General features: G+C 38.6%; 1 protein-coding gene and 1 long non-coding RNA gene across 2 annotated transcripts in view; one reads left to right on the top strand and one right to left on the bottom strand.

The window, feature by feature from the left end:
* The window catches only part of LOC149735446 (organic cation transporter protein-like), a 41,745-nt gene that overhangs the window by 11,551 nt on the left and 16,017 nt on the right, over positions 1–14,177 (bottom strand). The gene's annotated exons all lie outside the window — the stretch shown is intronic.
* LOC149735448 (uncharacterized) lies at positions 11,318–14,075 on the top strand. Its single transcript, XR_016385018.1, has 5 exons — positions 11,318–12,935; positions 13,071–13,222; positions 13,358–13,530; positions 13,588–13,723; positions 13,780–14,075. It is a non-coding gene; the product is annotated as an uncharacterized LOC149735448 (long non-coding RNA).

Below are 14,177 nucleotides of genomic sequence, written 5' to 3'. Positions count from 1 at the left end.
GTTTAATAAAGATTTAGGGTTAAGGTTTATTAAAGATTTGGAGTATAGGGTTTAATAAAGATTTGGGATTGGGGTTTATTAAAGATTTGGAGTTTAGGGTTTAATAAAGATTTAGGGTTGGGATTTATTAAAGATTTGGAGTTTGGGGTTTGGGGTTTAATAAAGATTTGGAGTTTGGTGTAGATATAACGAAATGTTTGGGTTTATATAGCGGGTTTTGGGCAGATACATCGGGCTTCGGGTAGATATAGGAAATATTTCGGTAATATAGCAGGCTTTGGATATAGATATAGTGAGGTTGTTGGGATTTATATAGCAGGGTTTTGGGTAGATATAAAACATTTCTGGGATTAAGGGTTAATTCAAGGGTTTAGGTGTTGTTGTTTTGTATCAGGAAAGTGTGTCAGTTGTAATTGTGGTGTGTCGGTTGTAACCGGAAAGTATGTCTGTGTTGTAACTGTTTTGTATATCGGCGGTCCTATCTAGTCCCTCCGAATGCGGGGATTGATGGTAAGGTATGGGAGGTTAGAGATTGGGGTTAGGGATTGAGGGTTAGGGTTTAGGGTTTGGGGGTTATGAATTCGGGGTTAGGGATTCGGGGTTAGGGATTGAGGGTTAGGGATTGGGGTTATAAATTAGGGGTTATGGATTTGGGGGTGGGGATAGAGAATGAGACATAAATTCCCCGCTGAAGAACCTTTTATTTCCGTTGTTCTTTTGGGTTTATTAAAGATTTGGGGTTTGGGGTTTATTAAAGATTTGGAGTTTGGGGTTTATTAAAGATTTGGGGTTTGGGGTTTAGTAAGGATTTGGAGTTTAGGGTTTAATAAAGATTCGGGGTTGTGGTTTATTAAAGATTCGGAGTTTGGGGTTTGTTGAAGATTTGGAGTTTGGGGTTTGTTGAAGATTTGGGGTTTGGGGTTCAATAAAGATTTGGAGTTTGGGGTTTATTAAAGATTTGGAGTTTAGGTTTAAAATTTGTGAGACTGCAAAAGCGCAAAAACATAATGTTTTTCACAGTAATACACTACTAGAGTACTGCAGATTATAAAACCTGTAATATATTTATACATTATTAACGATTCGGTTTATTTTAAAATTATTTTTGCTTGTTTTTTTTCAACTTGATTTTGTAGGCGAAGTTAACGCCAAATGCACCACCAATGGTAGCATTAATATAAGGTGTGTAAATACTTAATGCACCTACTTATTACTATACATGTGAAATGAAGTGTTATGACTGGGGTTTTCAAAGGGGTGCTTGCCAGTGTTACAATGACAGCACTGTTCAGTTTTTTTCAACTCGCGGAAACGTGAGGTGTTTTTAAGTGTAGTAGTTAGAGTTGATTCGGTAGATTGTTGGGATTTTGGGTAGATATAGCAGGTATTTGAGTAGATATAGCAGGTATTTGAGTACATATAACAGGTATTTGATAGGTATGACAGAATATTTGGGTAGATATAGCGGGTTTTGGGTAAATATAACGGAATATTTGGGTAGATAAAGCTGGCTTTTAGGTAGATTTTAAGGAAGATTTAGGTACATGTAGCTGGTGTTTGGAGTAGATATAACGAAATATTTGGGTTTATATAGCGGGTTTTGGGCAGATACATCGGGCTTTGGGTAGATATAGGAAATATTTCGGTAATATAGCAGGCTTTGGATATAGTGAGGGTGTTGGGATTTATATAGCAGGGTTTTGGGTTGATATAAAACATTTCTGGGATTAAAGGTTAAATCATAGGTTTAGGTGTTGTTGTTTTGTATCAGGAAAGTGTGTCGGTTGTAATTGTAGTGTGTCGGTTGTAACCGTAAAGTATGTCTGTGTTGTAACTGTTTTGTATATCGGTGGTCCTATCTAGTCCCTCCGAATGCGGGGATTGATGGTAAGGTATGGGAGGTTTGAGATTGGGGTTAGGGTTTGGGGGTTATGAATTCGGGGTTAGGGATGGTGGATTAGGGATTTGGGGTTAGGGATTGGGGTTTAGAGTTTGGGGGTTATGAATTAGGGGTTATGGATTTGGGGGTAGGGATAGAGAATGAGACATAAATTCCCCGCTGAAGAAACTTTTATTTCCGTTGTTCTTTTGGGTTTATTAAAGATTTGGGGTTGGGGGTTTATTAAATATTTGGGATTTATTAAAGCTTTGGGGTTTGGGGTTTATTAAAGATTTGGAGTTTGGGATTTAATAAAGATTCGGTGTTGGGGTTTATTAAAAATTTGGAGTATAGGGTTTAATAAAGATTTGGGGTTTGGGGTTTGTTGAAGATTTGGGGTTTATTAAAGATTTGGGGTTTATTAAAGATTTGGGGTTTGTTGAAGATTTGGAGTTTGTTGAAGATTTGGGGTTTAGGGTTTAATAAAGATTTGGAGTTTGGGGTTTATAAAAGATTTGGAGTTTAGGGTTTAATAAAGATTTGGGGTTTGTTGAAGATTTTGAGTTTGGGGTTTGTTGAAGATTTGGAGTTTGGAATTTATTAAAGATTTGGGGTTTGGGGTTTATTAAAGATTTGGAGTTTAGGGTTTAATAAAGATTCGGGGTTGGGGTTTAATAAAGATTTGGAGTTTGGGGTTTATTAAAGATTTGGAGTTTGGGGTTTATTAAAGATTTGGAGTTTGGGGTTTATTAAAGATTTGGAGTTTAGGGTTTAATAAAGATTTGGGGTTTGGGGTTTGTTGAAGATTTGGAGTTTTTTTTTTTAAATTAAAGATAGGTTCAGAGTTTGTAGGCAATGGGTCGACAGTCTGAGATGTAAAAGACTGTGTGTGCTACAGAATTACGAAATTACGGGCTAACTGGTACCAAGGATGGTACTTGGCTCCGACCTTGGGAGCGCCCACAATATCCAGCACCAGCTTGTAGTATATATGCACTATAGGCAGCACCAGCTTGTAGTATATATGCACTGTTCTTGAAATCTCTTGACGTTTAACTTAGGCAGTACGAGTATGCATTGACCTACTCATCCAAAATTGGTCGTAAAGCAAAACCAAGCAACATGTGTCAAACTTCACCATTGTATATAAATAATTGGTCGGTGCATTGAATTACCCGTTAAATTACGTGAAATATTTGCCTTGATATTTAAGTGAGATGCTTGGACCACACCTTTATAATTATTTTCTCTGCTTTAAGTCACTTTTTTTTACATATGTCCTTATGATACCGAAAAAAATCAGGGTTTTGGGTAGATATAAAAAATTTCTGGGATTAAGGGTTAATTCAAGGGTTTAGGTGTTGTTGTTTTGTATCAGGAAAGTGTGTCGGTTGTAATTGTAGTGTGTCGGTTGTAACCGGAAAGTATGTCTATGTTGTAACTGTTTTGTATATCGGTGGTCCTATCTAGTCCCTCGGAATGCGGGGATTGATGGTAAGGTATGGGAGGTTAGAGATTGGGGTTAGGGATTGAGGGTTAGGGTTTAGAGTTTGGGGGTTATGATTTAGGGGTTATGGATTTGGGGGTAGGGATAGAGAATAAGACATAAATTCCCCGCTGAAGAACCTTTTATTACCGTTGTTCTTTTGGGTTTATTTAAGATTTGGGGTTGGGGGTTTATTAAATATTTGGGATTTATTAAAGCTTTGGGGTTTGGGGTTTATTAAAGATTTGGAGTTTGGGATTTAATAAAGATTCGGTGTTGGGGTTTATTAAAGATTTGGAGTAAAGGGTTTAATAAAGATTTGGGGTTTGGGGTTTGTTGAAGATTTGGAGTTTGTTGAAGATTTGGGGTTTATTAAAGATTTGGGGTTTATTAAAGATTTGGGGTTTGTTGAAGATTTGGAGTTTGTTGAAGATTTGGGGTTTGGGGTTTAATAAAGATTTGGAGTTTGGGGTTTATAAAAGATTTGGAGTTTAGGGTTTAATAAAGATTTGGGGTTTGTTGAAGATTTGGAGTTTGGGGTTTGTTGAAGATTTGGAGTTTAGGGTTTGTCGAGGATTTGGAGTTTGGAATTTATTAAAGATTTGGGGTTTGGGGTTTATTAAAGATTTTGAGTTTAGGGTTTAATAAAGATTCGGGGTTGGGGTTTATTAAAGATTTGGAGTATAGGGTTTAATAAAGATTTGGAGTTTGGGGTTTAATAAAGATTTGGAGTTTGGGGTTTATTAAAGATTTGGAGTTTGGGGTTTATTAAAGATTTGGAGTTTAGGGTTTAATAAAGATTTGGGGTTTGTTAAAGATTTGGAGTTTTTTTTTTTTTAAATTAAAGATAGGTTCAGGGTTTGTAGGCAATGGGTCGACAGTCTGAGATGTAAAAGACTGTGTGTGCTACAGAATTACGAAATTACGGAGTAACTGGTACCAAAGATAGTACTTGGCTCCGACTTTGGGAGCGCCCACAATATCCAGCACCAGCTTGTAGTATATATGCACTATAGGCAGCACCAGCTTGTAGTATATATGCACTGCTCTTGAAATCTCTTGACGTTTAACTTTGGTAACACCCTAACACCCTGAAAAAATACAGATAGGCAGTACGAGTATGCATTGACCTACTCATCCAAAATTGGTCGTAAAGCAAAACCAAGCAACATGTGTCAAACTTCACCATTGTATATAAATAATTGGTCGGTGCATTAAATTACCCGTTAAATTACGTGAAATATTTGCCTTGATATTTAAGTGAGATGCTTGGACCACGCCTTTATAATTATTTTCTTTGCTTTAAGTCACTTTTTTTACATATGTCCTTACGATACCGAAAAAAATCAGGGTTTTGGGTAGATATAAAAAATTTCTGGGATTAAGGGTTAATTCAAGGGTTTAGGTGTTGTTGTTTTTTATCAGGAAAGTGTGTCGGTTGTAATTGTAGTATGTCGGTTGTAACCGGAAAGTATGTCTGTGTTGTAACTGTTTTGTATATCAGTGGTCCTATCTAGTCCCTCGGAATGCGGGGATTGATGGTAAGGTATGGGAGGTTAGAGATTGGGGTTAGGGATTGGAGTTCAGGGGTTATGAATTAGGGGTTATGGATTTGGGGGTAGGGATAGAGAATAAGATATAAATTCCCCGCTGAAGAACCTTTTATTACCGTTGTTCTTTTGGGTTTATTTAAGATTTGGGGTTGGGGGTGTCGTAACCTAATTACAAGTTTCAATAATATAGGCTTTATTGGACTGCATCTGCAAACGCATACAACGTTAAATACACAAAGCGCACAATATATACAACGTAATTCTAAGGTACTACATCCATACTCAACACAACAACCTTCGCATACTATTACTATAATACAGTGAACGGCAAGGCAACCTCGGGCAACAATGCTTAGAGCGTGTAAGGCGCGATAAGTGTACAGTGAGCAGACACGATAAACAGTTTACAACATTCTTCCCACCCAATATAATTTTTGACGGGAGAAGAAAAGTTAGGTTACATAATCGCCATATCGAACAGGCGGCCTTCTTGCTCTGACTGGTCTCAGACTTCGGGTTTCAGGAACAGCCTCGTTCAGTTCCGTCGGAGGGCCGGGGTCGCGCACTCCTTCGGTAGTTGCTTCTTCGGTTGTTGCTACTTTGTCAGTTTCGTCCATAGCGCTCTCGCCTTCGCTCGCGGGTGGGACAAACGAATTTGACTCGGTCACAGCACCCGGCAATGTGCAAGGAGCCAGATCTCCAGTCGACACTGTGGATTCCCTGCCATCCTGATGACGTATGTACGCGAAGCTAGGGTTCGCTTCAAGGAGTTCAACTTCGTCGCAAAGTGGATCGCCTTTGCTTCTTACGAATCTACGAAGCAAAACTGAACCCGGGTTAACAAGCCAACTGGGCAATGTCTTACCGTGCATAGACTTTCAAGGAAATTTGAAAAACCTCTCATGCGGTGTGGTATTCGTTGCAGTACAGAGCAAGAACCTTATTGAATGGAGGGCGTCAGGTAGCACCTCTTCCCAGAAGTTTTCCGGCAGTTGGCGACTCTTGAGCATAAGTTTAATAGTTCGCCATATCGTCTGGTTCCAACGCTCGCACTGTGAGTTGCCTGTTGGGTGATACGGTGAGGTCCGGCTTGTTGAGATACCCCGCGAGGTAAGATATTCTTTCAGTTCCCGTGACATAAAAGATGCTCCCCGATCACTGTGGACGTAACCTGGAAGTCCAAACAAACAAAATAAGTTGGTTAAACACAATATTACCGTTCTGGTTGTCATATCTCGACAAGCAAAGGCAAATGGAAAACGACTGTATTCGTCAACCACAACTAAGATATATTTATTATTCCCTCTTACGGGACCTTTAAAATCAATACTGATGCGTTCCCATGGACGAGTAGACTTAATAAGAGTTTCATTCTCCTTTTTGTAGAACCGGGGTTTAAATTCAGCGCATGTACGGCATCTGGCGCATGTCCTTTTAACATCTTCTACCGAAAAGGGTAAATTTTTGCTTCGGACGAAATGAGAAAGCCTAGCGATACCAGGGTGGCCAAGCGTTTCGTGAATTTGGTCAAGATGCGGAGCGTGTGCTGATCCACAGATCCTAGAAAAAGTATCTGGAGCGACATTTTGTACTCCCGGTTTGTGTTTGATTTGGTAGCTAAACGTACCAAGTTCGGTTCGCCACAATCGAATCTTCGCGTTTTTTATTTTTCCTTTTCGCTTTGGGTCCAACATGAAAGCTACTGATCTTTGGTCTGTTATTAAGGTAAAAGTTCGCCCATGCAAGTAGTAGGACCATTTTCGTACAGCTTCGATAATCGAAGCTGCTTCTTTTTCAACTGTGGGGTAGCGACATTCGCTTGAAGAAAGTGTTCGAAAGTGTTCGAGACATGAAGGCAACTGGTCGTCCTCCCTGACTCAGAATCGCCCCGATTGCAAAGTCGGAAGCATCGCACTCGACTGTAAACGGTTGGTCATCATCGATACAACGTAGACTAGCGCTGATCAGACCTTCTCGTAATAAATCAAAGGCGATGACAGCATCTTTGCTGAGTGGAAAACTCACAACTCGTGTAAGAGGCAGAATTTTCTTTGAAAAATTTGGAATCCACCGAGCGTAGTAAGCAAACATGCCAGCGCTTCTTTTAAGTTCACGTTGATTCTGTGGATAGGGAAGTTTTAGCAACGGACGTAATCGATCTGGATCGGGTTTGATCACTCCGTAGGACACCCTATACCCAAGGATATCTATTTCAGAGACGGAGAAGATTGATTTACTTTCATTAAAAGTAAAATTTTCTGTTCGGGCTGCATCCATTAGAGCCGTAAGGTTATGATTGTGATCTTCTTGGTTAATCCCCGTCACCGTTATATTGTCGAGGTAAACGAACGTATTTTTTAACTTGTACTTTTCTATAATGTTGTCCATTATTCGCTGAAAAGCAGACACACCGTTGGTGACACCAAAAGGGAGACGACAGTACTGATAGAGTTTTCCTTCTGCTTCAAACGCTGTGAATGGTCGATCCTCTATCGCAAGAGGTACTTGGTAGTACGCGGACTTCAGATCCAACGTGCTATATACTTTAGATTGTGATATCTTGTTTACCAGATCATCAATTCTTGGCAGCGGATAGGCGTCCAGTGATGTGAAACGGTTAATCGTCTGGGAGTAGTCTATAACCATTCTCTTTTTATGACGCTCATCCTTCGTAACCAGAACTTGCGCCCGCCACGGAGACTCAGATACCTCAATGATTCCTTCTTTCAGCAGTTTTTCGATTTCTGATTTTATGAAGATTCTATCCTCTTCCTTGAACCTGCGAGAGCGAGTTGCGACTGGTTTGAAGTGTTGATCAATCAGCTTAAAAATTCTCGGTGGATTTACCTTGGAAGCCGCAACGCTGCAAGTTTCTTGATGTATCTGTGGGCCCTTTACTACAATTGGTTTTCTTTTTCCATTCGTTTGAAAAATAACCTTTGCGTGCAGCGCCATGAAATTCTGTCCAAGAATGACCTCGGTACACAGAGATTCCATTACTCCTAATGAAAAGCAAGGATATTTCTCCTCAGAAAAGTTGATGTTGGCGGTTACTGACCCTTTTATCTTGGCCTCGAGGTGTGTTGAGGCCATCGCTATTACGCTAGGGTGGCCTTGAGGTCGCAATCCAAGTTTTGTGGCAAAAACAGAATCTATATAACTATTAGAAGACCCGGAATCGATTAACGTATTTGCTGGTGTTCCATTGATTTTAGTTATTATGATAGCATGTTTCAGTGAATGATTTACGACTGAAGTAAGTGAAGATAAAAAAGGCCTGGATTGTATGGTTGCCGAGGCGAAAGACGTTGATCGGCGCCTTGTCTCATGTTTTTGACTTCGTTCTGTGCTGCGGCCACAAACGTTTGATTTGGATAGTGGTGAGACTGAACTTGAGCATGATCCAATGATGATGCTTGATCATACGCCTTTTGCAGCGTAAGGTCATCATTTTCGAGGAGACGAAGTCGGATATTTGAGGAACATAGCCCATTTATAAAAGCATCACGAATCATTTCTTCCTGGTTTTGCAATGCAGTGAAGTTTTCAAATTTGCAGTCTTTTGACAACGTTCTTAGCGCTTGCAAGAACTCAGCAAGTGTTTCTCCCGGTTGCTGATGTCGGGTGGCGAGAAGATGACGAGCAAAAACGGCGTTTTTTTGTTTAACGTACGCTTTTTCTAGAATCCTTAACGCGTCTCTCGGGCCTTGCTGTTTCACTGGCTTTTGCCTCAACTGCCGTTAAGAAAGATTTAAATGTCCTTAACCAGTGTTTAAATGTCTGTGCACCGTCCTGTGCATTTGGATCTACTTCTAGTTTTCCTGGTCGTAGAAGTCTGTCCATTGTTTTACATGCAGTCCATTAAATTGTCGTAACCTAATTACAAGTTTCAATAATATAGGCTTTATTGGACTGCATCTGCAAACAACGTTAAATACACAAAGCGCACAATATATACAACGTAATTCTAAGGTACTACATCCATACTCAACACAACAACCTTCGCATACTATTACTATAATACAGTGAACACTGCAGCACGATAAGTCTAACACAAGGAAAGAAGGACACGCGGCGGCAAGGCAACCTCGGGCCACAATGCTTAGAGCGCGTAAGGCGCGATAAGCGTACAGTGAGAAGACACGATAAACAGTTTACAACAGGGGGTTTATTAAATATTTGGGATTTATTAAAGCTTTGGGGTTTGGGGTTTATTAAAGATTTGGGGTTTGGGATTTAATAAAGATTCGGTGTTGGGGTTTATTAAAGATTTGGAGTATAGGGTTTAATAAAGATTTGGGGTTTGTTGAACATTTGGAGTTTGTTGAAGATTTGGGGTTTATTAAAGATTTGGAGTATAGGGTTTAATAAAGATTTGGGGTTTGGGGTTTGTTGAACATTTGGAGTTTGTTGAAGATTTGGGGTTTATTAAAGATTTGGGGTTTATTAAAGATTTGGGGTTTGTTGAAGATTTGGAGTTTGTTGAAGATTTGGGGTTTGGGGTTTAATAAAGATTTGGAGTTTGGGGTTTATAAAAGATTTGGAGTTTAGGGTTTAATAAAGATTTGGGGTTTGTTGAAGATTTGGAGTTTGGGGTTTGTTGAAGATTTGGAGTTTGGAATTTATTAAAGATTTGGGGTTTGGGGTTTATTAAAGATTTGGAGTTTGGGGTTTATTAAAGATTTGGAGTTTAGGGTTTAATAAAGATTCGGGGTCGGGGTTTATTAAAGATTTGAAGTATAGGGTTTAATAAAGATTTGGAGTTTGGGGTTTAATAAAGATTTGGAGTTTGGGGTTTATTAAAGATTTGGAGTTTGGGGTTTATTAAAGATTTGGAGTTTAGGGTTTAATAAAGATTTGGGGTTTGTTAAAGATTTGGAGTTTGGGTTTTTAAAAAAATTAAAGATAGGTTCAGGGTTTGTAGGCAATGGGTCGACAGTCTGAGATGTAAAAGACTGTGTGTGCTACAGAATTACGAAATTACGGGCTAACTGGTACCAAGGATGGTACTTGGCTCCGACCTTGGGAGCGCCCACAATATCCAGCACCAGCTTGTAGTATATATGCACTATAGGCAGCACCAGCTTGTAGTATATATGCACTGCTCTTGAAATCTCTTGACGTTTAACTTTGGTAGCACCCTAACACCCTGAAAAAATACAGATAGGCAGTACGAGTATGCATTGACCTACTCATCCAAAATTGGTCGTAAAGCAGAACCAAGCAACATGTGTCAAACTTCACCATTGTATATAAATAATTGGTCGGTGCATTGAATTACCCGTTAAATTACCTGAAATATTTGCATTGATATTTAAGTGAGATGCTTGGACCACGCCTTTATAATTATTTTCTTTGCTTTAAGTCACTTTTTTTTACATATGTCCTTACGATACCGAAAAAAATCAGGGTTTTGGGTAGATATAAAAAATTTCTGGGATTAAGGGTTAATTCAAGGGTTTAGGTGTTGTTGTTTTTTATCAGGAAAGTGTGTCGGTTGTAATTGTAGTGTGTCGGTTGTAACCGGAAAGTATGTCTGTGTTGTAACTGTTTTGTATATCGGTGGTCCTATCTAGTCCCTCTGAATGCGGGGATTGATGGTAAGGTATGGGAGGTTAGAGATTGGGGTTAGGGATTGAGGGTTTGGGGTTTAGAGTTTGGGGGTTATGAATTCGGGATTTGGGGTTAGGGATTGAGGGTTAGGGATTGGGGTTTAGAGTTTGGGGGTTATGAATTAGGGGTTATGGATTTGGGGGTAGGGATAGAGAATGAGACATAAATTCCCCGCTGAAGAACCTTTTATTTCCGTTGTTCTTTTGGGTTTATTAAAGATTTGGGGTTGGGGGTTTATTAAATATTTGGGATTTATTAAAGCTTTGGGGTTTATTAAAGATTTGGAGTTTGGGACTTAATAAAGATTCGGTGTTGGGGTTTATTAAAGATTTGGAGTATAGGGTTTAATAAAGATTTGGGGTTTGTTGAAGATTTGGAGTTTGTTGAAGATTTGGGGTTTAATAAAGATTTGGAGTTTGGGGTTTATTAAAGATTTGGAGTTTAGGGTTTAATAAAGATTTGGGGTTTGTTGAAGATTTGGAGTATGGGGTTTGTTGAAGATTTGGAGTATAGGGTTTGTTGAAGATTTGGAATTTGGAATTTATTAAAGATTTGGGGTTTGGGGTTTATTAAAGATTTGGAGTTTGGGGTTTATTAAAGATTTGGAGTTTAGGGTTTAATAAAGATTCGGGGTTGGGGTTTAATAAAGATTTGGAGTATAGGGTTTAATAAAGATTTGGAGTTTGGGGTTTAATAAAGATTTGGAGTTTAGGGTTTATTAAAGATTTGGAGTTTAGGGTTTAATAAAGATTTGGGGTTTGGGGTTTGTTGAAGATTTGGGGTTTATTAAAGATTTGGAGTTTAGGGTTTAATAAAGATTTGGGGTTTGTTGAAGATTTGGAGTTTGGTTTTTTTTAAAACTTAAAGATAGGTTCAGGGTTTGTAGGCAATGGGTCAACAGTCTGAGATGTAAAAGACTGTGTGTGCTACAGAATTACGAAATTACGGGGTAACTGGTACCAAAGATGGTACTTGGCTCTGACTTTGGGAGCGCCCACAATATCCAGCACCAGCTTGTAGTATATATGCACTGCTCTTGAAATCTCTTGACGTTTAACTTTGGTAGCACCCTAACACCCTGAAAAAATACAGATAGGCAGTACGAGTATGCATTGACCTACTCATCCAAAATTGGTCGTAAAGCAAAACCAAGCAACATGTGTCACACTTCACCATTGTATATAAATAATTGGTCGGTGCATTGAATTACCCGTTAAATTACGTGAAATATTTACCTTGATATTTAAGTGAGATGCTTGGACCACGCCTTTATAATTATTTTCTTTGCTTTAAGTCACTTTTTTTTTACATATGTCCTTACGATACCGAAAATTTGCAATGACAGTTGGAACGATCTGCAGTACCTACAATATACTTCTAATTTGGCTAAACTGCGCTTTCGCGATTTTCACAGCTTTTGGTTGGTTATTATTGTTTGGTAAAAAGTCACCCCCCCTTCAAAACTAGAAAAACACCACAAAATAGTCACCCCGGCACCAAGCAAACTAACTAAATCAAACCAATATGAAAATTTTATCCCCTAAAATAACAACTTTTAGTAAAAACTTCCCTACCATATACGTCATTTCAAAGAAAAACCAACCACCACATTTAAAAACAAAATCCACAAAATATTCCCGTTAGCATAAAAATAAAAAACAACCCAATAAACCCCCAAAACTTTAAACATTCCCAAAAACTGACAACTATGGAAATTGAATCTCATTAACCCCAGACAGTCTGTTTTCAACTACGAAACAAAAAAGAAAAAAGCAAGAAACACAAAGCAGTATAAATTCAACAAACAATCAAAGAATGATATTGGAGCTAAAAGAGAAGGCGGATTCAATGAAAATTAAGACAAGCCATGCTGTAGCCTACATGTAGCATGTTACGTTTCTACTTGTTGATCAGCACAGTTGTATTTGGATGCGTGTCCGTCAATACTCCGTTCAATGTATCGTTTGTATGTTTCTTTGGATACCAGCAGCAATCCTACCAAAGCTGGTATCGCTAAAATGATCCCAATGATGTTTCTTGCTACCGCTCCAATACGAAAACGCTAACACTGAATACACGTTTGGGATGTGGGTATGTTAGCAATGAATTGTAACTAGATTTGAAGAAGAGTTGACCGGGTTGAGCAACCTATTAAGAAAAATGTAGATGATATTTGCCTACGTGGAAGCTTGGCACACCAAAGCGTTTGTGCCCTTCTTACTGAAAAGTCCATTCAATCTTAATTTGTTGATTCTCTGGATACCGCTACTTCCAATGTAACAACAACGCTAACACATTGAACATGACTATGTGTGTATGTTAGCAACCATGGAGTGTCGGATTCGCCTATAGTGGACCACTAATCTGTGAACCACAAACATTAAACATGGAACACCTCTAAAAGGTAAACGCTTTCAATTTCCTGAGATGACCTACACATATTATGCAAGAAAATTTCTAAGTTAACTAAGTTACTATTGATCTTTTGGTAACAACAGCTCCATATTGGCCAATGAATAACGTGTTTTTATCTTTACAGAATACCACATTTTATGCCAGATTTGCAAAAAGTTTGCACATCGCTTGCAAGAACAGAAAGGTCTTCTTGTTCTTAAAAAGGCTTCAAAATCATTCGGATTCGCCTAGTAAACCACTAATCTGTAAACCACAAACACGGAACACCTCTAAAAGGTAAACGCTTTCAATTTCCTGAGACGACCTACACATATTATGCAAGAAAATTTCCAAGTTAACTAAGTTACTATTGATCTTTTGGTAACAGCAGCTCCATATTGGCCAATGAATAATGTGTTTTTATCTTTACAGAACATCACATTTGATGCCGAATTTGCAACACGTTTGCTAGAACAAAAATTGTCTTCTTGTCCTTAAAAAGGTTTCGAAAATCATTACATGGTTAAATAACCATCAACAACCACCAACATTGGTAATGAAAGACTGTTCTTACAAATTCATCTCTTACTTCAGATGGCAACAAAGTAAGTTATACCTCGCATATTTTGCTTCATTGTATATTTTAATATTTTGTTCTGCAGATGAATAAACCATCACTTCTTTTCCTGCTTTTATTGGTCTTTTTCTTGTCGGTGAGATGCGTGTGCCATGCACTCGCGTTTACTTTCCTGGACAATAGGCTTGATGAAACCAGGGCGAAACCAAAGACAAAGTATGGTAAAAGCAATTGTTTTTAAAATGAATGTAGCCTCTTCTAAATGAATTATAACTAGATTTGAAGAAGAGTCGACCGGGTTGAGCAACCTATTAAGGAAAACGTAGATGATATTTGCCTACGTTGAAGCTTGTCACACCAAAGCGTGTGTGCCCTTTTTACTGAAAAGTCCATTCAATCTTAATTTGTTGATTCTCTGGATACCGCTACATCCAATGTAACAACAACACTAACACATTGAATACAACTATGTGTGTATGTTAGCAACCATGGAGTGTCGGATTCGCCTATAGTGAACCACTAATCTGTGAACCACAAACACTAAACATGGAACACCTCAAAAAGGTAAATGTTTTCAATTTTCTGAGACGACCTACACATATTATGCAAGAAAATTTCTAAGTTAACTAAGTTACTATTGAACTTTTGGTAACAACAGCTCCATATTGGCCAATG

The sequence above is a fragment of the Ciona robusta genome, chromosome 5 (assembly GCF_009617815.1).
Source record: "Ciona robusta chromosome 5, ASM961781v2".
NCBI classification, from domain to species: Eukaryota; Metazoa; Chordata; class Ascidiacea; order Phlebobranchia; family Cionidae; genus Ciona; species Ciona robusta.
Note: the sequence above shows the minus strand (reverse complement) of the source record. Positions and strands in the feature narration are given on the sequence as shown.